This window comes from Lygodium microphyllum, chromosome 11 (genome assembly GCF_053477565.2).
Source record: "Lygodium microphyllum isolate KBCC chromosome 11, Lygodium_microphyllum_v1.1.10, whole genome shotgun sequence".
NCBI classification, from domain to species: domain Eukaryota; kingdom Viridiplantae; phylum Streptophyta; class Polypodiopsida; order Schizaeales; family Lygodiaceae; genus Lygodium; species Lygodium microphyllum.
The window spans coordinates 114,325,861-114,352,727 of NC_141145.1; the positions used below are offsets into that span (position 1 = coordinate 114,325,861).

Here is a 26,867-nt window from a genome sequence, read left to right on the forward strand (position 1 = left end):
TTTTATTTCCTCTACACAAACATAGAGTGAGATTCACTTGTTTTATGACTACGGAGCTTATTCTAAAAAATCCTTGAGTTTTTCTTCATAAAAAATTATAGATATATTGTTCTCTTCCATGAATGTTCTATGGTAAAGTTTTATCTTGTTTGGACAAAATCTATATAAGTTATGTGCACACTCTGGCATGAACTTTTTGTTGTTCTGGTACTCTAGGAGTCTCTCATAGTCAAGAGTAATGATCTTTTAAACACTCAGCTTCTTCTTCAAGATCTTTGGGTTTCTTTGTAAACAAAATTAGGTATGTTGTCTTATTTTTTAACTGCTCCATGGTTAATTTTCATCTCTTTTGGACAAAATCTATGCAAGTCATATGCATACCGAGCTTTTCTTTGTTTTTGTAGTCCAAGAATCTCCCATACTGAAGAATAATGATTTTCTAAAAACTCATCTTCTTCAACATCTTTGGGCATCCCAGCAAAGAGAGCCACATGTATAGTGTTATTTTTTTCTGTTGCTCCATGGTTAAATTTCAACTCATTTGGACAAAGCCTATGTAAGTTGTATGCATGCTTTGACCTGAGATTTCTTTTGTTTTTGTATGGGAGCCAAAAGAGACTTTGGTGGAAGGAAGCGATATGGAGTTGTTGTTTAAGATTGATATAGCATCTGGAATCTCACAATGAAGAAACAATGTTCTTGTAATAACTGAACTTTTTGTTCAATATCTTTGGACTTCTTTGTGAAAAGAATTACAGGTACAATGCCCTTTTTTTAAAATTTATCGATGGTTAAATTTCATTTCATTTGGAAAAAACATTTGTAAATTATGCATATTCTCAGTTAAACTACCTTTTGCTATTATATCCTAGGCCTCCATCTCAGTGAGATACATCTATTATTCAGACTTCAACTTCTTTTCTCATAGTCTTCGGGTTTAGGGCTACAAAGTTTCTTAGGTACGTTGCTCTCTACAGTGATTAGATATACAATTTTGTTTCAGTTTTTTTTGTGAATTATTATTGTTGACATCTAGTTAGAATTGATGGAAAGAAATGTCTAGTATAGATTTGAATATTAATTTTGCAAAGTTAATATATTCTTGTATTTAGAAATAAACAATTAAAATGCGATGAATAAGAAAAGATTTTATTAGTTTTGATCTCATTGGGATCATTTTATTTAGATTCTAGAACCATAGAATAGCATGAGATAGCATCAATGCTGTAATCTCATAGCATTGCATAATATTATAATTGCAAGTTTGAAATGACAAAGCACATAAAAACTTACTGATAGGTAACCTTTGTATTTTATTAATAGAGATGTCTTCATGGTGGAAAAACATCAATATGAAACTTCCAATGGAGGTCTTCAAAAGGAAAGATAGTAATAGTAATTGGATTTTTGATAAATAATATAAGTTAGATTGGATTTTGATGTACTCAAGTACTTGAGGGAGTTTCAATGTCAAGCCTAAGAATGTTGTAGACCCCAATAAACATTGGAAAGGTAGAATTTTAGAGTTTAGAAACGTGTTTAATGGGACAAGTACAGTAACATAAGTGTTGATCCAACATGCTTATACTCATAAACAAATCTTTGTATACAACGAGAACTACATTGCAAAATATAAACAAAATAGTACGTTTCTAAATGTTATCATTGTTTATTTTTTTGCATCAAAGTTTTTTTTTAATAATCTTGTAGTGTTCTCATTCAAGTTTGTTTTATTGACAGCTCTATATCTATCGACTCTGCATAAATGGTAGAATATGGAATCTTTGAGCAGCAAAATACATGTTTGATATGAAGACATAGGTTATTCGATCTATGATAATAACTTTGTAAGTCAACTTGCAACTCAAAATATATATTTTTATAATTTATTGTATGTAGTAAAAAGTTAGAGATTGTAGCATATCTCATTTTTGCCATTATGTAGTTATGTATGGTTGATTGGTAGCTTAGAGTTATTAGGAGCATGTAAATCCAAGATAAAATCTAACATCAATAGTAATCCGATATTTTTCTCGGAGTGACAAGGACTATAGCCACCCTTCATGGAAGTTGCAACGTGAACTAGACTTATGAGCTATATTAATCACTAATATTAATGCGTATAGTTTGGATGGTCCAAAAATATTAGATTTTTGGGCAAAAAAACTAGTATATTTTAGATATTATCTTGAAAATATAGAGCTGAAAGTCATTTAAAAGGAAAGACAAGTGATGTTTTAGTTAGTTTTGGAAATTTTATAAAAAGGAAAAAAAAACTTATTGGTGAAATCGCGCGCACCGCGATCGTAGTCTACAGGCAATAGACAGCACTTCGAATAGAAAGAAGAAGAAGGAGTGAACTGAGAGCTTTCTAAACAAGTGTCTTGGAGTTTTACCCCCCTTTTGGAGCCAATGCAACCATCAGATTTATGATCTAAGCATTAGATTACTGAGTCTTCCAAGAGCCCCTCCACTCTTGTTCTTAGCCTTATCCCCTCTTCTCTAATTCATTATAAATATGAGGCACGGGGATGTACAAGGGGGCATAAGGAGATCCCAAGAGGCTGCGAGAGAGAGGTAGAGAGAAGGATACCCCTCCAAGAGATTCTGAGAGAGAGCTTGAGAGAGAGAGAGAGAGAGAGAGAGTTACCTCGAGAGGTTGCACAATTCCCTCTATCTCGATCCTCGACTTAGCCATCTTCTCTTACGCTCTCCCATCTTGAATCTATTCCACCTTCTTAATCTCTTGAGTCTATTTGCGGATGATGGCCTCCAAGTGAATAATGTCGCGTACGGATGGCAATCCTACAACCGGCAATGACGCTTCGGGCAAAGGCATCACTGTCAATCCAATTGCGGTTCCGATCGTAAGTAATGTATTTCTAAATTGATAGATGCTTACTTGGATTCTCGCATGAGATGCTTTAGGCTCTATACTTTGTTGTGCTAGAATAGGTCATTGAAAAGGATAAATCACATCTCAAATATTCAAATATGAAGTTTGTGAAGTGCTTGTATCAAGGGGAGTTAAATTGCACCTAGTTGCTATGCGATGAATCCATGCATAGCATAAGAAGCATATGGGACTCTAAAGTATTGAGTATCGATGAGTCTTTGATTAATCTTTACCGAGGAAGATATTGTTTAAGGGTTGCAAATGCATATAGACGGTACATACATGGGAGAGATTATGTGAACTTTATATCAATGGCATGCGATTCCTTGCCTTAGGAGAAAGGAAGATAAAGCCAAGATAAAATGTTGCATAGCAGGGAAAGGCTAAAAGATAAGTATCACTTAGAGAAGAGGCATAAATGCTCTTGCTAGATTGATTAATTCGCATTGGAATGATAGGACTTACATCATGTATAGTATTTGTGTTGATCTCTCTCCCTTCTCCTCTCTCTATACACCTCTTCATTAACAAAAAGAAAGAGAGAAGTTAAAAAAAAAGAGAAAAACAAAGAGAGAAGAGAGAATGCACTCAGCTCAAAGCTCGAAGAAGAATTCTTTCGCGCTTCTCTCCTTATTCTTCTTCTCCTTCATGGGTTTTCTCCTTCTCCTTTGTAGTTTTCCCCTCTCTTTTAGTGGATGTGGTGGCAATGACAGTGGCTGTGGCACACACGCACACACACACACACACACACTCTCTCTCTCTCTCTCTCACACACACACATTGATCTCTTTACGTTACTCTCTGTATACATCTCTTCATCAATAAAAAGAAAGAGAGAAGTAAAGAGAAGAGAAAAACAAAGAGAGAAGAGAGAATGCACTTACCTCGAAGCTTGAAGAAAAATCCTTTTGCACTTCTCTCCTTCTTTTTCTTCTCCTTCACAGGTTCCCTCCTTCTCCTTTGTAGTTGTCCCCTCTCTTTTTGTGGTGAATTGGCAGTGGAAACATCCTCTCTTTCTCTCTCTCTCTCTCTCTCTCTCTCTCTCTCTCTCTCTCTCTCTCTCTCTCTCTCTCTCTCTCTCTCCCTTGAGTTGATCTCTCTTACTTCTCTCTTTACATCTCTTCATCAACAAAAAGAAAGAGAGAAGTAAAGAAAAGAGGAAAACAAAGAGAGAATAGATAATGCACTTACCTCAAAGCTTGAAGAAGAACCCTTCGTACTTCCCTCCTTTTTCTTCTCCTTCACGAGCTCCTTCCTTCTCCTTTACACTGCTCTCCTCTCTCTTCATGGATGGCAGCGGTGGTGTCGGGCTCTCTCTCTCTCTCTCTCTCTCATATATGATAATTATATTATGTATTACTACTTAATTATTATATATAATTATTATTAATTTATTTTTCAGATTCATTCTAATTACTAATATGTATGGATGAAATTATAATTATATGTATAACAATAATAATAATAATAATAATATATTATATTAATGTTTTACTAATAAAAGTATATATATATATATATATAATATTATATATTATATATTTTAATTACTGTATTATTATTTTACCTAGTTATTATTATGTACACTTATGATTTATTAATTATTTGTATTAATGAAGATTATAATATACATAGCATAATGATTAATTAATATTCTTGATTATGTACATAATGAGTAATATGTGTCTTTCTACAATAATATAATTGATTAGGTGTAGATTATAAATTATTAATATATCAATTTATCATTTAAAAAAGATGTATAAATATATTTTAATTAACATAATATGCATTTATATATTATGAAAGATATATAAATATGTATATGCATATATTCTCAATATAGTTAATGGATTGTCAAATTTATGTAATGTTGTAAGTGCAATATAGGGAGGATAATAAAAATAAGCTCAATGTGAAAAGAATTGACCATTAAATGTGTTTTCCTTTGAGAAACTTTAAGAAATGGTTAGAAGGGCACTTTAGGGATATAATTTTGACTCAATCCTATTAATGCTCATCTTTCACTCCCTATATATTAATGGGTGCCACATCCCCATAGATGGCATTTTTGCACATTTAACATAGTATTAGTCTTAGTTGCCAAAGCTTTCGAAGTTTGAAATATGTTCCTTACATTAACCTCCCATGAACCATGTTGCCACATTTAGCTTTCTTTTGAATCCCAATGCTAAGCACTAGCAAAACAACATCACAAAAAGCACATGGAGAATATAGATACAAACCACCTAGTTAATATTGATTGCATGTATAATCAAAATTAGCAAGAGAGATAGCTTAAGAGATAAACCACATGTGACTGACAAGTGTATTAGGTATGTATGTGTGAATACATAAAAAAAGATGCAACACATAGAATGTCATAAATGATGGATGTGTACGTGTGTTTTAATCCATCTAATATGTGGTAACATCTCATAAGATCAACTAGTAAAAAGTATGTGTGTGTGTGTGTATGTATGTGTGTATAGATGAATATGTGTGCATATGCATATAATACGTGAACATCTATTTATGTGATCTTGTAAATGTATGTCCTTTCTCTTGTTCTTATCGTTTTCATTCTCTCCTTTATTTTGTTTCTCATGTCTCTCACCTTTCTTCATCTCATATGTATGCATATTTTGTACATATATGTATATGTATATGAATATATATGTGTGACCCCAAAACTTCTCCTTTTCTTTCTTTTTGTAAAATTTTTCTCCATTTTTCCCTCTCTCCTTGATAAATAAGGAGGATGCTCTCTCTCTCTCTCTCTCTCTCTCTCTCTCTCTCTCTCTCTCTCTCTCTCTCTCTCTCTCTCTCTCTCTCTCTCTCTCTCTCTCTCTCTCTCTCTCTCTCTCTCTCTCTCTCTCTCTCTCTCTCAATACCATATACTCATTGCATACATATGTCTGTATATATACTTATAATTGATACTTGTATTATGTATTAACACTTAAATATTATGTATAAATATGATTAACTTATTATTTATTAACTATTAATAATTAATTAATTATTAATAAAATATATATAATATATATGTGTATAATAATTAATAAATATAGTAATATTCTATATTATTAATTAATGTATTAAATTATTATTATTATATATACTTATCATTTATATATTGTATATAATAATAATAATTGTATAAGTATCATAATGATTAATAGTATAATATATTTGATTATGTGTATATTGAATAATTATATATTTTGATACAATAATGTAATTGATTAAGTATAAATGATTGATTATTAATACATTTATTAATTATTAATACACATATATACTTATGGATATATATTATTAGTTATTAATTATGAGAGATAGAGAGAGAGAGAGAGAGAGAAGAAGAAGAATAATAATAATAATAATAATAATAATAATAATAATAATACTTTAATATAGTTTATGGGTTGTGAACTTTATGTAATCTTGTAGGCTTCATGTGGGGAGGATAATATACATGTAGTGATAAGCTCAATGTGAAAAGATTTCACCATTAAATGTGTTTGCCTTTGATATATGGTCATCAATGTTCTTTCAAGGAAAAATAGTTTAGGCTTGATCTTGTTAATATTGGTCTTTCACTCCCTATATATCAATGGCTAGGTACCACATCCCTATATCTAGTATTTTTGTACATTCAACATTGTATTAGTCTAAGTTTACAAAGCTTTTGATGTTCGGATTATGTTCCATTTATCAACCTCCCATGAGCCCTCTTACCACATGTAGCGTACTTTTGAACCCTAGTGCATGCTAAGCAAGCACTGGTAGAACACGAGCATGAAGCATTAGGAGAATCTAGGCATGGAGCACCTAGTTAATACTCGTTTAATGCATAATCAAAGCTAGTAATAGAGAGATGGCTTAAGAGGTAAGCAATGTATGATTGTCAAGTGTGCTATGTACTTGGGAGAATCACTATGTATAAATCCTGTATATCACATGTATTCAAGGCATGTTTTATATATCACATATTTTAAGAAAAAATCTTTATTTTTAAAAAATAATACTAAAATATATGAACCTGTAACAATAAATTTATTTTTCCATGAGAGAATTTAACAAATCTTGGTGTAATAGATACAAATATGATGTTTAACCCTTTCCATATGTCTTGAACTAAATGTTTCGACTCTACCGACACTGTGACTAGTAGGAATGATTGATCTGTGTAGATATACCTACATTTGGACGTGAAAGTATGGTGTTGAATTAAAGATAACTCTCTTACGCTAAGACATACTAGATTCTGTCAAAAGAGCTTTGAAGCTTTCCCTGATCTTACAGATCAAGATGACCAAAATTACAAAAAAGTGACCACTACTAGTGCACTTTGGCAGTTATCTCACTCTAGAAATTGTTCTTTCCCCACCATTGAAGCACATGCTATTCCTGGCTTCCTAGATCAGATTCAAAACAATAACTCTTACAATTTGGCTCCCTTTGTGCCCTCAACTCTCTCGAGTATGTGCTTCCATGATTCCATGAGATGAGATTTTTGAATATTCTTAAGGCTTTGGTCTTATGATTTTCCTACATTTGCACCAGGTCCTCACCACCAAGATTCCAAAGTATACACAACCTAACATTTTTGCACGCTAGTATTTAATCAAACATGATTAAGAGTACCAAGAAGGTCTCTGAATCCAGTTATCTTTTGAGGAGCTTTGCTCTAAGATTCACAAGTTGTAGTTGAGGATTCATTAATTGTAGACCTCTCTTTTCACCTTAAGGACACACGTTGAAATGGGGGCCATATACCTACAATCGTCTGTTCATCGCTATAGGAGCCACCCTATGAGGGAGTCCCACTCCCTTTGCAGCTTTACATTCCATGACATTAGAGGCAGGTACAAGTTTAGAGCCGGGAGTATGAATGTGCTAAGTATTTTGAGCTTGACATGCAAGGGCCAGTAGGCTCTGTTCTACCTTCTGACCCTAGCCCTTATTTTACTCATAATCCATTCAGTCCTCTCGTTTTCTAGTACTCAGAGCCCTAGAGAGTGTCTGAGGTATCTGAAAAGATTCCCTCTTTTAAATGTGTTACCCTTCCACCTAGTTGCTTAGGGTCCTCCTCTGTCACTATGATGAGGGAGGATCTCTTGTAATTCATGGCAAACCCTACTACATGTGCATAAGTTTCCACCAGTTGCAAGGATTTCTCAATATTGGGCTTGCTAGCTTCCAGACTCATAAGAAGGTCATCAACATATCCTTGGCCTGTAAGCTGCCTATTTGTGTATTTGATCCTGACTATCTCACCCTACTCTACTGCTTTATCAAGTAGACAAAATGATGGATGGGTCGCGAGGAGCAAAAATAGAAGAGGCCTAAGGGGACATTCTTGTTGAACCCCTCTGTCTATTCTAATTGGTTCCAAGAGCACACCATTCAGGGAGATGAAAGCTTCATTGTCCATGGATAGCATTAGAAGAAGATTGGCCACATTCTCATGGACTCCCATTTTTAGGATCACATCCTTGATGAAGTGCCATCTTACTTTGTAAATGCTCTCTCTATGTCAAGTTGCAAGAATACGATCTTCTAGTTAGTTGAGATTGCCCACTTCGAGGCCATTATCATGTTTAGTGTATTGTCTACTAAGTTCCTTTCACTAATGAAGCCGTACTAGTTCTTATTCACAAACTATCTAGTCAATGTGGGCTTTAGCCTTAGACCCAAGGTGATTATAGATTTCTTCCATGAGGGCGAGAGTAAACTTGAGTTCCAATAAGCATTTATCATGCTTGCAATAAGGAACTCTAAACCATTTGCTATATAGCAAAACAAGATAAGTTTACTAGATAAATTAGAGCATGTCTAGCAAAAGTCTCAACTAGTAAAAAGTGGATGTTTTGTTAGATATGTATATAGTAAAATCTTTACTAGATAGCAAAATAAATCTAGAAAATTTACAATATAGCTATTTGATTGAGTAGCGAAATTGCAAAGATTACTAGTTAGTAATTCCCTATAATTTATCACTTTTTAAAATAACTATATAGTAATTGAATACCATAATTTTTCTATTTAGTAAAAAAATCTTAATAAATTTTACTAGATATGTAAACTAACAAAACTACCATTTTTTCATCAATTTTAACTAAATATAACTCTATCTATCTAGTAAACTCCTCTTTTCAAGCTCATGAAAATAATTAATTACCACATAAATGATCATAGTTTAAATGTAACAATATAATTAGTTGTATTAGGCATGAATAGTAAAGGATCAATGAAGAGGAATGATGCAAACAAGTTTACATATCATAAATTGAAGTTTTCATAAGAGGTTTTAATATAAATGTTTCACTCCAATATGAGTACATAATCAAGACTTAGTGCATTGTTCGCACTTCTCATAACAACAATATTTTTTGTATAAATAAGCCACTCTACAATAAGCTTTTTAATCACAAATGAATTTTTCTCTCTATGATCTCCTACAAAGGTGGCATCTCTCTTTATGATGTTGAAAGATGATTTCAATGATAAATAAAACTCATCAATATTTTGAATGTCAAAAAACTTCATAAGTATGGTCTCTTGATCTTCATCATCATATGTTTCCACCTACATAAGTTGAAGAGACATAAAGGGTAAGAAATAAAATCCAATATTATCACTTATAATCTATAATTGATAAATGTTCTAGTATAAGTATAAACTTATACTACACAACCATTATGTATAAATGAGAAACAATTTAAAATTTCTATCTATCGAATTAGTAGTTATAATCCTTACTTATAAAGTAAATATTCTAATAAACATTTATAACATACTGAAGCAGTCATAAGATGAGATGATTGAACTCTTTCGTGTTGTGACAAAGAATGAGATCTTCCAGAATCTTGGATAGAACTAAGACCCCACATTATGATCAACACATATATCAGTATAAAGTTCTAATCTCAATCAAAAGAACAATAATTTTCCATAAGAGCATGCACCTTTTTTTTTGCTTTTTGTTCTCATGACTTATCTTTCTACTTTCAATGTTGGATTGCAATTTTTCAATCATGAAGGTGGCTTACACCTCGACCCCTGCCCTGTGCATAGCCATCCCCACTAATGCTAGGCCCATCAAACCTCTCGAACTAGCAATGGACAGCCTATTGCCTATCGAGAGAGAGATATATATATATATAGATATATAGATATATATATATATATATATATATATATATATATATATATATATATATATATATATCTATATATATATATTTGCCCGCTAGTCTCTTGCCCAGCCGCTTTGTTTCATGGTTGTGCTAGGTGCTTTTTGGCCTCCTCCAAATAGGACCTGATTTTGCTATTATACCTTAGGCAATGTTAAGAGAAAACCATACTTTAGTGTATTTTTCCTTGGCAAGTTTCTCAAAAAATTGGTTGAAATTAAAGCTCGTCTTGATGAAAACTAGAAATTTTTTGGCTCCCAAAACTGGCCGGGATTAAGCCTTTTCCTTTTCTCCATTGGATAGGAAAAAAGTTTTTCATGACTAGGACCTTAGTCACGTGAGAGAGAGAGAGAGAGAGAGAGAGAGAGAGAGAGAGAGAGAGAGAGAGAGAGAGAGAGAGAGAGAGAGAGAGAGAGAGAGAGAGAGAGAGATGCTTTGTGGCTTGCTTACTGTAACTTGTCACGCATCATATACACACACATTGTGTGTCTCTCTCTCTCTCTCTCTCTCTCTCTCTGCATAGCCCCAACGACTGTCTTTGTGAACTAACCAATGACCAGTCATCCATGCCCTCCCCCATATAGCTTGCACTATTCAACCACTTTTCTTGTATAGAGAGAGAGAGAGAGAGAGAGAGAGAAAGAGAGAGAGAGAGAGAGAGATAGAGAGGACAGAGAGAGAGAGCTCTAATGATGCCATGTGCCACTTCCAAAAAGCACTCCATTAGAGTGTTTGTGGTGTGTTGCAAGAGGCTAACATGTGGCACAAAAACATTCTCTTAACTAGTTTTCCGTGCACACTTCACACACATGGAGCGTTAGGCTGCTTCGTGGTAGCTTCATATGGTAACTTTATTCAATAATCCATTTCTCCTCTTTCTCTCTCCTCTTTCCCCTCTCCATTTCTAAGATGTTTTATCTCTCTCGCTCTCTTTCTCTCTCTGATGCTTGTCAGCGAATGGGGAAACCCACCAAAACAAGTGCCATGCCACTAGAACCCATTCTTCCCCTAAAGCCATTTGAGAAGTGGGGGATTGATTTTGTGGGTCCCATTGATCCACCCACCAGACGGAAGCAGAATAGATACATTCTAGTATGTACGGATTATTTCACAAAGTGGTGTGAAGCTAAAGTTCTGAAGCGGGATGATGGTAACAGTGTATCCCTGTTCATGTACGAGAATATTATCACTCGTTTTGGTAGTCCCCTCGAGCTGGTAAGTGACAGAGGTACTCATTTCCTTAACAAAATCATGGAGGAGCTAACAAAGCTGTATAAGATCCGCCATCGCAAGTCCACTCCTTATTATCCCAGAGCCAACGGCCAAGTTGAAGTCACCAATCGCATCTTTTGCTCGATTTTGACAAGAACGATTCCCACACATCTTCCCGACTGGGACGATCAACTTACAGAGGCCCTCTGGGCATACACTACCTCCCATAAGGCAGGTACAGGATAGACCCCTTTCCAGCTAGTGTATGGTGCAGAAGCCGTCTTCCCTGTTGAGCTGGAATTGCCCTCTTTGTGAGTGGCAGTTAAAGAATGCTTGGGAGATGATGAGTCACTGCAATGCCGTCTCCTATACTTGGAATGCTTGGATGAGATACGGCAGATGGCCCTAAAATGCATGGAAACCACTCAAGTACGATGCAAGGCCTATCATGACAGTTTCATCAAGCACAAGGAGTTTAAAGAAGGTGATCTTGTCCTGGCCTATGATTCGAGATTTGGTAAGTTTCCTGGCAAGCTTCAACAACGGTGGATGGGTCCATACAAGGTACTTGGTGTCAATCCTAACGGCTCTGTTCATGTGCAGACTGTTGATGCCTCTAATGATCCCTTCCTGATCAATGGCTATCGTTTGAAGATGTACTTCCCTCCCTGGGGATCTTGACAATCACAGTCGACCTACCCTTCCCCTTTTAGGTGTCGCACTATCCTTCTCATCATGCTTTTGATAGCCCTTATGATTCTCCTCATGAGGCAGTCTCGTTCTGCTAACCCCGCAGAAATCTCTCAACCCAATCTTGTTCTCTTCTTGTTTGATCCAACAACGGTGGCGAGCTTGATCCTGACACATGGTATTTCTACTATTCTCTTTCTTAATGAAAAAAAAGAAAAAAGAAAAAGAAGAAAACAAAACAACAATAAAAAAAACTGTTATGGGAGAAAATGAAAAAATTCCCTGTCATAACAAGCCTCGTTCCAAGAAAAGGTGGAAACAAGCTTGGGCGAGAAGCTGACTGTGGAAAAGGTGGTAACATCCCGCAGTTCAGGATAGCTAATTCACCAGCAGAACCTCTTCAGCAAGTAATTTGAAGCCACCTCCCTTGGTGCGTTGTCCCTGCAATATCAGTTCGTCTGCCCTTCTTAACAGATGACTCTTCTTATAAGTCATTGAAGTATAAGATTTGTAGATTGCCTCCTTGGGTACGCCTCGTCTTCAAGATCCTCATGACAACAACAACTGACATGATCTTCATCACCAACCCCTTGAGTGATGCGAGCTTTCATCCTAACAAGATGGGGATGTGAGTATGGGCTGCCCTCTGTATCTACCAACAGAGCGTGAGACAGAGGGTGGGGTGAGTGACCAGTCTTTCCCTTCCAATCAAATGAGAGGTGAGATGTGTGAACAGAGTGTTGCACGCACGGGATGGGCCTCTCAATGCACAATGCACGATCTGTTCCTGTGCACTGCACCATAAGGCTCCTTGGTCTTCCTTCTTGCACTGTATGCCGGCACAGGGCGGGATGCACAGTTGTACCATCAAATGAGCACAAGACATACAACCTCTGCACAAGTGACAGTGAGGATTACATCAATGGGTTTCAGGAATGGGTTACCCTCTGTATCTTTCAACAGAGCATGAGACAGAGGGTGGGTTGAGTGTGACAGGTGGTTCTTCAATCAATTATTGAGAGGTGAGGATTGAGGGATGTTACGACCCTTAGAGTCAGGTACGTTTATGTTTCCCTATGCACCCACAGGATGGGGTTTCTGCCATCAGCACAGGACACGTCATTCTGTTCTGTACATTGCACTGCAAGGCTCCCTAGCCTTTCTCCTTGCACCTATGCTAGACGGATTGGGCGCAGTGATGCACCATTAATTGTGCACCCTGGCATACTCTCTCTGCACCATCCCCTTGTCGATTCCTAAACCGTGCGTGAGCTCTGGGTTTTCATCATTATTTTCTTTGAGTGACGTTAGTAATGGGGCGAGTGACTGCTCTTTCAATCCATTTGAGTGATTGTGAGTTGAGTGCAATATCCCTCGTCATCGACGAATTTCCTGTGATTCCTTCAACCCACTACCTTCCTGGTGTTAGCTATATATAGTCTGTCTATATATAATACCCCAAGTCCCCTCTATATATTCTTATCATGTGTGCTCAGTTGACACATTTCTAGGGTTCCACTTTATTCCAGCTGATGACAAATTGTTTTATTTACATTCTGTTCATGGGGCCCCACATGTGTTATATTGTCTATAGAGCGGGGGTGTTAGCTATATATAGTCTGTCTATATATAGCACCCCAAGTCCCCTCTATATATTTCTATCATGTGTGCTCAGTTGACACACTTCTGGGGTTCCACTTTCGGTGTCTCGTGTCTCTCTTCACCTCTCTCTTCCTCCATTCCTCGTCTCCCTTGCGCACTGTTCAACACCTAGGTGCTGTCGCATGGTCCCTGCCATGACGGACGAAGGACGTGAGCTGTGAAGATACCTTGTTACCTCCTGCAGAGCCGATAACGATACAAGATGCAACCTCGATAGTCGATATTTCTCCTCAGCAATATGGGCCAAGTTCTTCTAACCCTACACCTTATGTTTTTCAGTGATGGTCATGTCTTAAGTATGGGGATGTTCGTGGTTGGTGCGATGTGTGGTACTAGGTCCTTGTTATTCGGTTTTCCCTTCCTGCTAAGGTTCTAAGTGTGGGGATGCGTCCCTGCGCGTCTATGTTGCATACCCCCATGAATATATCCTATTATGATCATGCATCTATGCCGTGACTTCATTTTACCCTGCTGGGGTCCCTTCCCCACTCCTCCATTCTATTTTTCCCTGTCCTCGGAGCTGTTCTTTGGTTGTTTTCCTTTATTCTTTATTTAGTGACTTTTCCATGTGAACGCATCCTACGTTCACCGGAATCCCAATCCAACCTTACAGTCCTGATCCTCCCTTTGAATTGCCTACTTTTCCTTTTTACCAACCCCTGTTCCGAAAAACAGTTCTCAAGTTATTAATTTTTGAAGCAATTGCCGTAAATTGAACGGTTTTCCATGTGAACGCATCTTCCTTGCTTCGAAACCCTGATTTGATGTGCCAGCCCTATCAAATACCCATTCCCCCTGAGATTTTTCCTTTTTAGTCCTTGTCATTTCGATGCACGGTTTGTCCGTTATTAATTTTTGCGGGTTTTTGGACCCTTTTCGTGTCTATTTTTCATACTTTTCCATGTGAACCTTCCCTATTTCCATCAGAATTCCAGTTTGATTTAACGGCCGTGTCCTGTCAACCTTTCCCCCACATTTTCCTTTTTCCTCCCCCCTCTTTCGATTGCCGGATTTTTAGTTATTAATTTTTTCGAGGGTTTTCGGGTGTGTTTTTTGTGTTTTTTCCACGTGAATCCCTCCTTATTTCCCCCAAACTGAGTTTTGATGTGTCAGTCCTGTGAATCCCTTCCCCCCAGACATTTTTCATTTTTACTGTTCTCTATTTCGGTGCATGGTTCTTCCCGTATTAATTTCCGAGTTCATTTTCGAGCCTGTTTTTGGGATTTTTCCCATGTGAACGAATCCTATCTCGATCAGAACTGTGTTTTGTCATGATAGGCTTGTTGGACACATTGTTCTGCACAATTTTTCTTCTTTCCGCACTTCGTTCCAATGCACAGATTTTTCGATCTTAATATACGTATGTGTTTTCGGGCTTGTTTTTTGTGTTTTTCCCATGTGAACACCCTGATTTTGCCCCAGAACCTATGTTGCATGTTTCCATCCTCTTCCTCTCATCTCCCAGCACATTCTTTCTTCTTACGATTTTTCGATCCGACACACGGTTCGGGTTTTATTAAATTTTCTTCATTTTTCCCGTGAGACTGTGTTTCTCGTATCGCGCGTGAACATGCCTGTTTTTGGTTTTACGCGCCTCGAGACGCCCCCATGGCGTCTGTGGTTCGATATCGCCGTCACTGCCCCATTTGATCTCGTCACTGCAATTTTGTTTACTCCCACCCCGTGCATGCACGCGGGACGGGGGTGCATTCTTTTGCACACCCACATTTAATTTATTTTTATTCCAAATTAAAAAAACAAAAAAAACACACACACAAACACACCTAAATTTCACCATTTCAAAATTTTTTTTAAAAACAAAAAAGGCACACACATAACAAAAACCACCCACACATAATTTTTAACCAAAACAAAAACACAAAAAAACGAGCACCTACATTTAAACATTTAAAAATTAACAATTAAAATTTATATATATATATATTTAAATTGTTTACCTTCTCCCGCGCGCCTCTTTTTCTCCCTTCTCCTTCTTCTTCCCTCCGCTTCTGCACGTTGCCTCCAGGTCCTCTCCCTCTTCTCCTCTTTCTCCTCCCCCGCCTTCTTCTCCCTCACCACCTCCTCCCCTCTCCTCCCTTCGGTCTGTCGCCGCCGAGGATGCCATCGCCCGCCGTGGCCGCCATCGCCCCCGTCTACTCCTCCACTTTCTTCTTCCTCTTCTTCCTCCACCCTCTTCTTCCTCTTCCTCCTCCTCCTCCCGCTGACTCCCCACCGTCGAACCTCCTCCCCCATCTCGTCGCGCCGCCGCCAAACCTCCTCTGCCCCCCCGTCTTTGCACCTGTGGCTGCCTAATCTGCTGTGGACGCCCTGCCACTCGCCTCGCTCGCTGTCACCGCCGGCCTCAACAGTTGCCGCCGCCATCCTCGAGAGTCGTAAGTCCTCCTCCTTCTCCTCCTACTCCTCCTCCTCCTCCTACTCCTCCTCCTCCTCCTCCGCTGTGTGTGGCCACCCCCCCTCTCTCTCCACCCTAACTACCCTGGTGAGTTATACTAACCATGGTTCATTAAACTAACCCTTAGTTACACTCACCCTTAGTTACACTAACTAACCCTTAGTTAACCTAACTCACCCTTAGTTCAAGTACCTAACCGCCATTTAGACTAACTCACCCCTAGTTAGCCTAACCTAACCTCACTATAGTTAATTGCACTAACCCTAGTTAATTAACCTAACCCTAGTTAATTAACTACCCCCTAGTTAACCTAACTTACCTAACCCTAGTTAGCCAACTAACCCATAGTTAGTCTAACTTACCCATAGTTAGTCTAACCTACCCATAATTAGTCTCCCTAACCCTAGTTAATTTCAACTAACCCAAGTTACTTTCAACTAACCCTAGTTAATTTCAACTAACCCAAGTTAATTTCAACTAACCCTAGTTCACTTCAACTAACCCTAGTTACTTTCAACTAACCCTAGTTAATTGACACTAATCCTAGTTAGACTAACCTAACCCTAGTTAGACTAACCTAATCCTAGTTAGACTAACCTAACCTTACTTACACTGACTAACCCTAGCTTAATTAACTAATATTACTTACACTAACTAACCTTATTTAACCTGATTAACTTAACCAGACTAACCTAATTAACTAGACTGACCTAACTACCCTAACTTAACAAACTAACCTAACCTAACTAACCTAATTGCTTTACCCAACTAAACTAACTTAATTAACTTTCTTAGACTCAGCTAACCTACTTCAGTTAACCTACTCAGTTAGCACCCGTTTCTGCCTTTTCTCCTCCGTTATTTTCCCGTTGTGTACGGGTGTGTTAGCAGGCGTTCACACGCGAGGATGCGCTTCCAACTTGTCTGTGCGGTGGAGTATTGCAGTCAGCCGTTCATATGCAGTTATCCTTCGTTGTTCACACGCAGATCGGGTACCGCCTTTTATTTTTCAACCCGCAAAACACATAAAAATAAACATAAAACCCATAAAATTTCCAAAAATTCATTTAAAATTCAAAAAAATTGTAATTTTTTTTTGAAAATTTAAAATATTGCTAAAATTATTTGGAATATTATTTAAAAGAGAAAATTAAAGAAAATAAGTTGCAAAAATTTCAAAAATTAAAAATTCCTTCAAAATTACATGCAAAATGAGTAAAATTCATTAAAATTTAGTAAAAATTCAAAAATAAATTCAAAAAAATTCTAGAAAATTTCACAAATCCCCTTGCCTCTTTTATCAATAATTTCTCAATTAAAAATATTTCGATAAATGGAAAAATGTTATTTGAAGCCAAAAACCCTAATTTTAATACTTCACCTTATAAAAATTCATTTTAAATTCTAAAAATCAGTTGAAAAATCATGAATAAATTCAAACACATTGTTGACACTTGTTGGACTGTTGAAAATTTTCACTTACACTTCATAACATGTTCATGTGCCTTATATCCTGATTAAATTATTTAAAAAAATAACCAAAAAAATAAACCAAACGAAACTCTATACACAATACAAACAAACCTAAAATATAATTTTTAAAAACATCATAAATATATAATAAAAAATAAAATAAAATAAAATAAAAATCAACAAAAACACTAAGGTGTTTTATTTTTTCCAGTCAGTGGTGTTTGTTTTTTTTTTTACTGGATTCCTTGCCTTTGAGAGACTACTCTGTGCGCCTTCAGTTTATTGCATGCACACCCCTACCAGGTATTTATTTGTGAGCTTAATTCATTTTTATTATCCCTTAACCATAATTAATTGCTAAAATGAACTATATTCACCCACTTTTTCACGCGCATTTGCGCTAAATACACAGTTTCTAATAATTAAAAATGAACCAGCCGTTCACTTTGCACGCGCTACGTGCGCTTAAGAGGCACCTTAATTTTTAATAAAAATGAACCAGCCGTCACAAAATAAGCACGCGTTGGAAAAAAGTGCTCCACATCACCATTAATTTCTATTTAATGAATTTGTATTTAGAGACCCTAGTGTGGGAATCGCAGTCCGAGTTTTGATAAAGCACCATTTCACCCTAATAATTTGTAATTAAAATTTTAAGAAGGAACCGTTTCTTATTAAGGTTTATAACTTAATAAAATGTCACCCATTGTTAATAATTTCTTAAAATGAATCATTCATTAAAATAATTTCCCCTCACTGCACTTTTTTTCCCTTTAAATAAACACGCTTCATGGGATGGACGTGTAAAGTCCTCTTAGCTGACATTGTGGGTCAAGGTTATGGTCAGGTCCTGATTTAGATTTTTATGGTATTATGGTTTGCTTATGTGCTACGATTACAGGTAAGGTTTGTAGTTTTTCTTTCTTTCTTGCATAATACAAGGTTTTGGGTGCTTGTTTGTTGTATCGCATTAAGTTTTCCATCGCATATGTGTAGAGGTTATGCCAAATTTTTTCTAGGATGTGGGTTGTTTAGGGTGGTAAATTGGTTAGCTAAGTCTATGTGTGTGTCCTTCTTTTGATTGATTCCTTTTTTATAGCCCTTTGGTTGTTTTGCAAGCATTCTTTGTGATTGTCTGTGTTGGTGTGTGTGTGTTTTCCATGTGAATGGCACCTCACACTCCTCCTCCTATCCAGTATGTCCCGCTAATCAGTAGGGATTATTCTTCCCTACTGGCTTTTGAGCCTATAGCGAAAGCAGGACTTGCGACTTTTGTGGCTGCTTCATTCCCATTGATTCCAGATGATCCATCCCTATGTGATGAGTTCCTTACATCATACAGCAAGAAGTCGAGCATGGTTCATGGTGCTTCCATGGTGTTAACACCCCGAGGGTTAGGGAAGGCTTTGTCTCTTTCCTACAAAGGAGAGCCCTTTGTTACAGCTAGACAATTATTCTCCAACGATGAGATTTTCAAGCTGTTACAGAAGCAGACCAAGGAGATTCTGGATGTCAAGAAAGTGATCAACACTTTAGGAGTATCTTTTTCCATGATCAGTGATCCTCTTTGGTAGTTAGTCTGCTAGATTCTCCAAGACAGGTTTATGCTTGCCAAAACACCATCCCATTACTTGTCCACCCCCAAAGCTGCATTAAGACGGTTCCACCAATGTGGAAGCTCTATCTAGATGTTTTGTTGACCAATTTTGTACTTAATCAAGTTCCATCATAGGTGAGTTGTCTCCATTCTCCGCCCCATAGTTTGAGTCCAAGAGCTCTCCTATAAAAAAATATAGAGAATCTTCATAAAATAAGGTCATATCTAGTAATAATGGAGAGAGAATAGTGAGAATTCATACATTACTACTACAATTAAGGATGATTTGAGAGTGATTTAGGAGGGCAATTCTAATGTTTTATTAGCTTGAGAGAGAGGAGAAGAGAGGGGAAAGGGTTGGGAGTCTAATGAATGATATTTTATGGAAGTTTTAAGTGTGGGGAAGAAAGTGTGGGTGTGTATAAAATTGGGAGGTGGTCTCCATCACAATTAGAAAAAAATTCAGGCGTGAAGGTTTTGAAGAGCGGATGCGAGAGGAGTTCATGAACCTAAGTCAGTTCTCTAGAGAAAGACTAGAAGCTTATGTCTCGCGAATGGAATCCATCTTGAAGAGATGGACTAACCATCATTTGGATGAAGGAATCCAGAAAGGAGTGTTTCTCAGGGGCCTACAACCAGAAGTTCGCAAGTTGGTGGAATTGAGAAGACCTGTCAATCTGCAAGCTGTAGTGGAAGGTGCAAGATTGTATGACGAAGTTGAAGCAAGGCTGTCAATGACTCCAGGAAGAGGAGTCTTACCTCCTCCCATGCCTGGAATGGTATACCCACCAAATGCAGTCCTATGGGACATTGATGAATCAAATTGTTATGCATTGGTTGTTTCTAGTTTGCATAATGAGGAAGAGACTATGTCTTTTGAAGAGGCATAAAGTTCAAATAATTGGATGCTTGCTACACAATCTCACTATAATTCTATTATTAAAAATAATGCTTGATTTTGATGTGATTTGCCCCCTAGAAGAAGGCTATGGGCACCAAGTGGGTTTATAAGTTAAACTTCAAACCAAATGGTAGCATTGATAACAAAAAATGTAATCTTTGGAAAATAGTTATGCTTGAAAAAAGGGTTTTGATGAGATATTTACTCTCACTTGCCCTCTAACAACTATTCAGAGCACATGTGCATTAGCAACTCATAATGGTTGGAATGTACATCAATTGGACATTAAAATGCATTTTAAAGTGGAGATTTACATGAGTAAGTGTATGTTCTTTAGTCTCGTGGTTATTTGCAAAAATAGGTAAGAAAACCGTGTGTAGATTGAAAAAGGTATTGTATGGTCTAAAATAAGAACCTCAAGCTTGGTATGAGAATATATATACATACTTGAGTGCATGTGGCTTTCAAAATAGTCCAAAAAGAGAGCACTTTATATATTGGGCATGAAGGTGATATACCTCCAATCATTGTGGTTTATATTAATGACATGCTACTCTCATTGGTCCTAATGAGACATATTATTGATTTTAAGGTTGAGTTGAATTCAGCTTTTAATATGTTAGATTTGTGCCTCTTACATGATTATTTGGGCATTTAGTTCTCAAGTGATATGATGGAAGTATTACTTTGTATCAAACAAAGCGTGCTGAGACATTATTGTACATATTTATTCTTGACGATTGCAAGTCTATTGCTACTCCTATGGAGATAGGTTATAACTTGAACCTTCATGATATTAGAGATTTCTTTCTTTATTAGTATTCTATTGGATGTTTGATTAATTTATGCGTTATGAGGCGTAATATGTAGTTTGTAGTATTCCAGATGAGTACGTTTATACATAGCTCAAACACCAAGCATTGGCATGTAGTGAAGTGCATTGTAATATCTCTCTCTCCCCCCCCATGCCTCCCCATGAGAACCCCCCTTTTTTTTCAATTGTTTTTATTTTTTATTTTTTTTTAACTCTCCCTCTCTCTCCCCGCCGACAGCATGTCAGGGAGAGAGAGAGAGAGAGGGAGTTAAGAGAGTGAGAGGGGGGCATGCAGCCCCCCAAGTGGAGGGGTGGCGGCTGTTAGATAGCCGTCTCTCCCCCCCCATATACCACCTCCTCCCCATTATAAAGGGGAGTCCCCTCCCGTCATCTGATACAGCAGCCCCCCCCCCCCGGTCGTCTCACGCAGCGCCTCCCCCCCATGATCAGAAGCGCCCCCCCTTTTTTTTCAGAAAACAAACAAATTTAAGAAGCTTTTTAAGCTTCCTAGAAGCTTCCAAAAGAAAAGGCCTCCTAGGGGGTGTTCATTCACAGACACGAGAGGATACAATTCGTCTGCGAAGGGAGTTCCCTTGTGGGAGGGAAGGACCGCCAGTTGCAGGGAATTTCAGCACACCCTCCACCTGCCCTAGCCCCCATTGCGATGGCCCCAAAGCGCCACGTGAGAGGAGCACACACAGGAGTAAGAGGGACACATATAGGAGTCCCCACCCGGAGCGCGAAAGCCAATAATACCCCTCCTGCGGAAGTTCAGGTTCCATCAAATTCATCCTTTTCATTTCCACATGATATGGGTGCAATAAGTATAAATTCGCATAGGGTAGTCTTAATGGCATTGAGAATTTACTAAAATTGAACGCTTTGTTTTAAAAAGATCATAGGAATGTTCGGGAAAGTTTTAAATCATATCACACGGTACTTATAATTCTCGCACCCTCTATGTGAAAGGTTGTGTATTTAGAAATAGTTTGATGGCACGAGTATTGATGGTTGTAGGAGAGGGTTTGAAAATGATAAACCCCTCCCTATTTGACTAAATCACATAGAGTACATCTACATTGGTTGCTCTCACTTTCAAAAAAATATTTTTTAAAAATTGAAAGGGACTTTATACCTTCCCCTTCTATGTGGATAGATATGAAACCAATCCCCCATATAAACTTGATTACTAGGCTTGAGATAAGCCTTTGATTTTATGAATGTAAAGGATGTTTGTCATGGGAAGAGGAGTGCAATCCCGAGTTAAATATGAGAGAGAAGTTTGGAACCACAAAGTGAGGGATAAAGACTTGAATTGGTAGATAAACGAAGGAATTTTTTATGATGATCATTCTTATGCACGTATGGAACCCATGGACTAATAATGATGACTCCACCAATTAAACCTCTACTCTAATATCAACATTGTTGAATAGAACCTTAAACCACAAATTGATGACCCAATTGCACAAATTAAAATTGCACACAAGAGGAGAATAGAGAGGAGAGAGAGGAGAGGAAAAGAGTGAAGTAGTAGGCTAGTTGTTACTCACACTGAAGGAGGGAAAGAAGACCTAGGAGAAGTTAATAACTAACTGATTACACAACCAACATGTATGCTCTCATATTATCTCTATTCTTCCTTACCCATATTTGTTTGGGACTATCTTGATCCAGGACCGAATGCTGGGAGCATTTGGGAAGAAGAAATAGCACCTTAGCAGTTGGTCGTACGAACGACCAACTGAAATGATCGTGATTGTACACTTAGGTACATTGTTTGAACTTCTTTGCTCAAGGAACTAATTCAAGAAAAAACACTTAATACTTCAGGTTAAAAGCCTAGAGGGAGAGGCAAGTTCAGTTACCTCTGACTGCTTGCCTGGCCCTATCCAAGGGGGTTGTTAGCCGCGCTGGGTATATGGACCGAGCCCGCCGCGAGAGGTCTCTCCATGGCTGTTGTTTGGAGCGGGAGGACGCTTGGGTGCCAGGGGAGGCTCTGGCTGTAAAACCCTTGCCTCCAGATCCCGCACAAGAGGCCGACGTGACTCGAGATGGGATCTCGAGGCCCGTATACTAGTCTATGGGCGAAACTTGGAGCAGCAATCATGTTGATTGCTGGGATATCCCTTGGGCAAGATACTTGATGTATTCCAGGACTATGATAAATAAAGATCAGATATTTGAAAAAGAAACTTGCTTGACATTGTTTTTGTGTCAGTGCCTAAGTTACGTGAAGGAACCCGTGTTTAAATTGATTAATTAAGAAAGCTGCCTTTGCATGTCAAACATAATGTGGTAGGTAATTAGATAACTATGCAACCCGAGGAAAGTGTGGTGGACGCGAATAGGGTTTTTCCTATGGAAGGGTGGTCCCGGTTAGCTGGGAACTTTTCTCAAAAGACATGAAAATGTTACTGTGAAGACCTAGAGTCAGTAGAGCTAGAATCTCGATTTATACTTTTTTAGGGGAGCAAAATGGGACTATGCCTTATGGGCAGAGAGGTTGAGCTTCGCATCCCTCTCGTTTCCCATTCTCCACGAACCAAGTGCAGCACAAGTCCACTTCGACTCTATTGTTCCCACGCAAAGTGGTTCATCTGGGGCTCGATGCTAGCTACTGCCTAGAGGCTTGGCTAATAGGAAAGAAACCCTAGATCGCAAACCCTGTGACATTCCTTGTGAGTGCCAAGTGGCGCTTTCTAAACTTCCCTCCTCATGGGCTGCTAAGACGTATCCCACAAGCAAGTCAAGCGGACACGTTACAGTTGGTATCAGAGCGAACCAGTGAGTACAAGGGAACTTAATGGAGGAAAATAAAGGGAATAAGGGGCTAAACAGGGGAGGGTGAGTAGAATAGAGCAGTGTTTTCTGTTGAAAACATTTCTTTACTCACTTATGGATACTGGGTTGCGGAGTCATGAAGCATGAAGCAAGTTCTTGGTGTTCCAGGTCATGTTCATGACTGCAATGCATGCTTCAAATTATCGTCAGAGGCTTGGCATGATGAATATTCTGGACCGCATCTATAATCCTTCGCCTCTATATGAGGAACGGAGATGGACGGGAGACTCAGGAATATACCACTACATAGCAGCCCACCAACTTGCGTACTTTCAAACCAACTTGAAGAGAATCAAGTAGATGGAGCCCTTTCTAGCCCAGCCTCTAGGCCTCCTTTAATCAGGCTGGCATATAATGATTTTCTCTGTGCTTCGGCTGGCGCACTGAATGTAAGGTAAATATAAGAACCCTGATTCCTGGCTCAGTGTCTACGCCTCCTTTTACTCAGACTGGCCTATAATGATTATCTCTGTGCTTTAGCTGGCGTATAGAATATGGACACATTCTAATTATCCCATCCAGTGAACTGATCATCCATTCAGCTCGACGCGGACAAAGATGCACGCAGACAGCTGTAATGGAGACACACTTACTCCAACGGGAATTTGATCAGTCGTTTCGCGTTCTAATCGTATTTCTGCAGGGAAGAGGTGCAGGAGTACGCGTCCACCCTGGAGAGGCTTGCCCGCTGGCTGTATGGCGCCATCTTCGAGAGCCTGGGCCTGGACGCCCATACAGTGGAGGTCTCGGGCAAGCCCCTGCCCAGCATCGAGCGCCTGGTGCTAACCATCAACTTCTACCCGCCTTGCCCGGACCCCAGCCTCACCTACGGCCTCAGTGCTCACTCCGACATTAGCAGCTTCACCATCCTTCTCTCCGATGAGGTCGCGGGCCTCCAGGTCCGTAAGGGCAACAAATGGGTCCCCGTCCGGCGTCGACCCCATCTCTAACGCCTTCATCATCAACCTGGCAGACCAAATCGAGGTATGAATTCCATTTTAACTATAACCAATCTACTGTAATTACTATCTCCCATAACCTGTTGTGATGGTCATAATGTCTCTACCACGGTTTCTCTTAGTTACCATGATTATTTGAACTTCATTTCTCCTCGCGTAGCGGCGCTACTACTTGTGACCCCGACAAAACTTTAATTATTGTAGACATACTGAAGTACAATTTCTCTCAATCGCAGATACTTACAAATGCAAGGTACAAAAGTGTGGAGCATCGAGTGATCACCAACACCACTCTCCCTAGAACCTCCTTGGCTGCAAATTTCGGGCCCAGTGAGGATACCAAGATTGCCCCTCATCCATGCTTGATTGATGATGAGCACCCGGCGATATTCAGAGAGATAACATTCGGGGAATACTTGTACAATTATTACACCACCGATCTGCCCCTTTATAAGGCCACTCTCAACTTTGCCGGCGCCAATTATGACAAGCCAGGGAAAGCTTGATTGCTTGCATAAGCTTCCGTGGATATGAGTATTTTGGATGAAATAAGTACGTTGTGGCCAAATTTCACTCGCTCACACCTTACGTTAGCTAATTCCCTAGGTACCCCGGTGTTCTCGGGAGCGTAAGGGTTTGAGTTTTGCAGAGCTCCGGAATCTAGCATTAGCACTGAAGTTAGACTTTCTAGTTAATACATTTGAGAAATGTTGCAACTTCAATGTGTGTGTCTCTTTCTCGTTCTCTCTCTCTATGCATGAAGTTGAGGCTTACACACACAAAAATATTCTAGACGGAGTTATAAAACGTAGTCTTAGAAACATAAAAGTGTGGGACCAACTATCTTTGTCCATGGTCAATGAATTTATTTTAGTTAATATCAATGTGATACCCACCAAAGAGAGACCGCACTTGTGTCTATGAAAATTAAATATTCCACCAAATAATCAAGGTGTTTAAAATCTCATACCATGATTACATTTTTATCCTAGAGCCCATGTCCACAAAAGCGGAGAGAGAGAGAGAGAGAGAGAGAGAGAGAGAGAGAGAGTGTGTGTGTGTGTGTGTCTCCGCATCAAAAGATATTTCAAACTTCTTCATGTAAACAAAGAGGAGGGAAACAAAGTCTAAGTGTGAAAGGACCAATCCCAAAAATTACTAATTGGGTGGGCCGACCCAAAACTTAGTCACAATAGAAAATGAACAATAAAAGTTTTAGCTTCATGATTGCAAAAGCAACCTTTTGTCTCTCAATCTCTCTCTCAAGTTCTTGAGGTATTATATAATGTCACATGATCTAAAGTCTTCCTCTTTTGTTTTGTACAAAGTGTTTAACTACATTGAATGTATTAAATAATGACACATTACTCATCATTCATGTATATAAACATTTAGTAAAAATGTAATTATAGTACTCGCAACCGAATGCATCATAATGCACTTTTGGTAAAATAATTGAAAAAGAGAATTAGGGACTCTAAGGCAAATATATGAAAGACACTCACATATACGATACACTTTAATATGAGAAGACATAACATTGTGATCAGATTTGGAGTCAAAGACTGAAGAAATGAACACCATTGCTCCAAAAGAGAAGTCAAAGAAATCAAAATGGCCTACACAATGAAGGCCATTGATGACACATGTCCTTCACCAAAGTACCCTAGAAAGGAGCTTACCGCATGCAACGCAGAAAACAGATTAAGGGGATAATTATTGATGATGAACTTGAGCAACCGAGCCAAAATCTGGAGGACGACAATGGCGCTAGAGGTTGAAAATCTGATGGTAATGGCAAGGATACTGTTGCGGCAAGTTCGAGAAAAGAGGAAGCTAGGGTTAAGTGCTGAAGGCCATGGCGATGTTGACAGGAGGCGCAATAGGATGGAGAACATGGTTTGATGTTTGAGAGACTCAATAGGCAACCGCTTTAGTAAACCTACGTGAAAGGGATCGAGCTACGGGCTATGCATGGTGGCTTGATGAAGGTGGCTTACACCTTGACCCCCGCCCTATGCACAGCCTTTCCCACCAAGGTTGGGCCCATGAAACCTCTTGAACTAGCAATGGCCGGCCTGCCTATTGAGAGAGAGAGAGAGAGAGAGAGAGAGAGAGAGAGAGAGAGAGAGAGAGAGAGAGAGAGAGAGAGATTGACATTAGTGCCCGCTACTCTCTTGCCTAGCCGCTTTGCTTCATGG

The 26,867-nt window shown here is 38.5% G+C and overlaps 1 pseudogene; it reads left to right on the forward strand.

The window, feature by feature from the left end:
• The window catches only part of LOC148029256 (fe(II)/2-oxoglutarate-dependent dioxygenase 4-like), a 232,696-nt pseudogene extending 207,493 nt beyond the window's left edge, over positions 1-25,203 (forward strand).
• Positions 25,204-26,867: the final 1,664 nt, after the last annotated feature.